Genomic DNA, 4,101 nt, shown 5'->3' with positions numbered 1-4,101 from the left:
CCCAACACTTTCAGCACAACAGTGTATAGTCAGATGTCCATACAGGTGTGTAATACAGGTAAGGTTACCTGTGTGTCACTAGGTACAGTATAGGTGATAGTGGTCACTAAGAGTGCTCACTGGACCATGGTGAGATCTGGTCTATCTTCAAAAGAAATGTTTCTCAAAATCCAGAAAAGACAGAAAAATCTGCACCAAAGACACCACAAATGTAATCTAAAGCACCTCCAGAATACACAGTGCAACATTCGTCATGAATGCATTGTTATTTTCAGCATAACAGACACTTTTCTAGAGAGCTCATAAACAACACCTCTGGCCAGGTCCTCCGTCCTTGACCCCTCCCAAAACGAAAGTTTAGTAGACTGACCATGTGTCATCTTTCATATGGGGTACATGCTCTTTTATATCTGCTGTGTTACGAATTTCAACATGCGTTCATTGGATATATCGATCCCGCTATCTCAAACAACACCATTGGCTCTTGGACATCGCTCTAGCACACTATCCACACAGAGTTGTCGTTCCTTACACGCTTGTTTGTCAAATGCTTTTGCTAGTTCCGGGCATTCAGTTCTCGTTTACGAAAGACATTGTCACGTAAAGTATTTTAGTAAGAAGCAATTTTGCGTGGTGTTACTGCAGTGGTTTATGAAGGACCATTATGTTTAATTGTCATTTTATGCGTAGTTGCCATAACCTGTCCATTACACTTGTTGACTGATTTGGTGACAGGATGGACACAGATGGCGATGCATGCTACGTTAATCATTCCTCTTTCGATGGGTACCTTGATCGAGTAACGAAGCATTGATTTATGTCCTGTACAGGGTTTCTACCCTCAGGCCTGCCGGAACAGATCTACATGGTCCGCTTGTACACGGGTACATATTGAAAATAAAAAATATACTTACTTCACTGATGTCTGTAAATTAGTGCATAAGTTGTTGTTTTTCTCATTCACGGTAGGTACGTGTGGTCGGTGCCAATGGAATGCAATCTGATAGGTTTGTGTGCTTCATGTTGAATCTTTTGATCTTACTCTTCATATCTTCGTTGGTATTATTTGTTTCTTTTTGAATGGATGTTTAGAACGCGTTTTAAAGTTCATAATTATGCCGCTAATGACTGCTAATATCTGGGTTTCTGTGATGGAGTTATCGTCAAGCTGGTGTGGAACAGAGCGCATAAACAATACCTGTCATTTTCATTGTTGTAGAGAGATTTCCTATTGTTTGTCGGTACACGAGAACTGGTCATGTTGTCGTGTGATCAATGTCGTTCCCTTTTTCAAACCAGTACGTTTCTGAATCTGTGTAAAGTCATCACTAGTAGACAGATAGATCCTCAGTGTCTGATGAGTTCAGCTCATCATCATCATCATCATCATCATCATCATCATCAAATATGTTTTCTTTATTTTGAAGAAATACTCATATTCTTGCCAGAGGAAGATTCTTATCAACAACAGTGATTCATTTTCTTCCGGGAGGACATTTTCATTGTTCAAAATTGTCGCTTCAGTTGAAGTTATAAGTCTGGTTTTCTGACATCGTGTTCCTTACCTGACCGCATACAGAGCCTGGTATAACTGACCACTGTGTACCTTCATCGCTTGCTGATAAACTGTCCATATATATGTGATAAAATTGATACTTTTTATACATTTTAATTTATTGAGGCACATTGCTGAAACATTTTATAAATATCCCTTTGTATAGATACATAATTATATAGAATTATTTATAAACTAAAGTGATAATCGTACGTAAAAAGGCTCACATTATGACATTATTAAAAAAAAGTCCATATGAAGCTTACCTTTCATATAGGCAGCTTTTCATTTCTTCTATGTTTAGTTTAAAAGTTGTCGATAATAAGCGTTTCACCTTGTCGAAGTTGTGATTGGCATTTTACCTTAGCGAATTTGTGAATGGCGTTTTACCTTGGCAAAGTTGTGAATGGCGTTTTACCTTGGCAGAGTTGTGAATGGCGTTTTACCTTGGCGAAGTTGTGAATGGCGTTTAACCTTGAAAGAGTTGTGAATGGCGATGTCCATCTGTGTTTCATCGTGTAACGTGATTTGATGTCTTCATGAGAAATGAACCTCGCCTACTTTAGGGATTGGATGACGTCTCTTAGACTTCATCCTGGGAAAAAAATTATCAGAATATCAAACAATCACGTTAAATGCACTGAAATTTAAATACTAATGCCACTGAAAGACTCATATTGGTTCTTTTTAAGAACGAGAGAAAACATACGAGTTGGATGCCGTGCATTTACAAGTTTTTTTAGGTCACCTGAGCTTTTAACTCAAGTGACCTATTGCTATATCCGTCTTCGTCCGTCGTGCGTCGTGCGTCGTGCGTCGTCCGTTAATATTTTACATTTTCAACTTAAGCTGAAATACTGTCAAAGAGATTTCATTGATACTTCATAGGAATGTTACTGACAACTCCCTGACCACGTGTTGATTTTTTCGGGTCAATCAGAAATCCAATATGGCCACCACGGCAGCCATTTTGAAAAACTATTACAAACTTAAAGTCAAGTTCAGCTGGGCCGATTTAACTGAAACTTGGTAGGAATGATCGACTCATGGTCCTGATAAAGTGGGTTTTTTGGGGGGTCACTCAGAAATCTGATATGGCCGTTACGGCCACCATTTAAAAAATACTATTTCAAACTTAAAGTCAAGTTCAACTGGGCCATTTTAACTGAAACTTGGTAGGAATGATCGACTCATGGTCCTGACAAAGTGTTGTTATTTTTGGGGTCTATCATAAATCCAATATGGCTGCTGAGGCCTGCCATTTTGAACAACAATTTCAAACTTAAAGTCAAGTTTAACTGAGCCGATTTAACTGAAACTTGGTAGGAATGACCGACTCGTGGTCCTGACAAGGTGTTGTTATTTTTCGGGTCGATCAGAAATCCAATATGGCCGCCATTTTAAAAAACTATTTCAAAATTAAAGTCAAGTTCTACTGGGCCCATTTAACTGAAACTCGGTCTAGGAATGATCAACTCATTGTCCTGACAAGTATAACTTTATTTAATCAAATTTTGGTAGGGATGATTGACATCATTATCTCCACTACATATTTCAACAACAAAAATTAATACTGTAGGACTCAGGTGACCGTTAAGGCCCATGGGCGTCTTGTTTTTTGTGTTTACGTATTTCATATTTTTGTTGTTACAGCTGTGATAAAGCGAAATGGTATTTGTAGTTAACTTTGGGAAGTAGCAACATTCATAATACTTTACTCATCAATATTTTATTTCTGAAGATGTTAATAAAGTACGAGGCAGATGAGACTGTGCAGAGCTTAGCGAAGATTTTTTCCGGGTACCATTCCCCAAAAAGGTGTGATGTTCACTTCCCAATCACATGAGTATACTGGTACAACCACTGATAATCTCATTCCGTGTTTCTAAGATTTCCTACCATATCAACCCAATTCCCCCATCCCTACCTCAACCCTACCCCCGCCCTACATGTAGAGCTGAATATGCGTCTCTCTGGCTAAAGCAAGAATTTTGGTATGAAAATGTGAAACTTTTCCAAGGTCAAACAGCTGGGAGAGGAATCGTTTTCGTTTCCTAATAATGATCAATTTAAACTTGAAAAAATAGTTGGGGGGGGGGGGGGGGTTGAGTAGTAAGCAGGAGAAATGAAAGAAAGGGAACTTGAGAGAAGGAGAATCTTCTGATCTGTATTATCAATATTCATAAGAACTAGTAGCATATTTGAACGTAAATTGACAGGGTTGGGGGTTTGATAAGGTCAGATGATAGAGAGGTCCAGTCGTTTATAGGTCTAGTCCGCGGAAAGAATTATTCTTTCTTTGCAGAACTACGACAAGATATATCTGGACTGATCAGTTGCTGAGGACGATCTCGTTAACGTTAACATCTGACTATAGAAGAAGCCCAATGTGTCATTCACTTTGTTGGTAATACCAGGGAATTAGATTAGATGCTATCTATAAGTCCGTGGTAATACTAACATTGCATCCCATTTCATGTCAGATCTAAATAATGGTAACCCCTATACATATTTAGCCTCGTTCACATGTTAGTTAGTGGGGGGGG

General features: G+C 38.6%; 1 protein-coding gene across 2 annotated transcripts in view; it reads left to right on the top strand.

Moving 5' to 3' along the window:
* The window catches only part of LOC110443086 (alpha-L-fucosidase-like), a 23,290-nt gene that overhangs the window by 6,097 nt on the left and 13,092 nt on the right, over positions 1-4,101 (top strand). The gene's annotated exons all lie outside the window — the stretch shown is intronic.

This window comes from Mizuhopecten yessoensis, unplaced genomic scaffold (genome assembly GCF_002113885.1).
Source record: "Mizuhopecten yessoensis strain PY_sf001 unplaced genomic scaffold, ASM211388v2 scaffold716325, whole genome shotgun sequence".
NCBI lineage: Eukaryota > Metazoa > Mollusca > Bivalvia > Pectinida > Pectinidae > Mizuhopecten > Mizuhopecten yessoensis.
The sequence above is the reverse complement of the archived record's forward strand: the minus strand, read 5'-3'. Positions and strand labels throughout refer to the sequence as shown.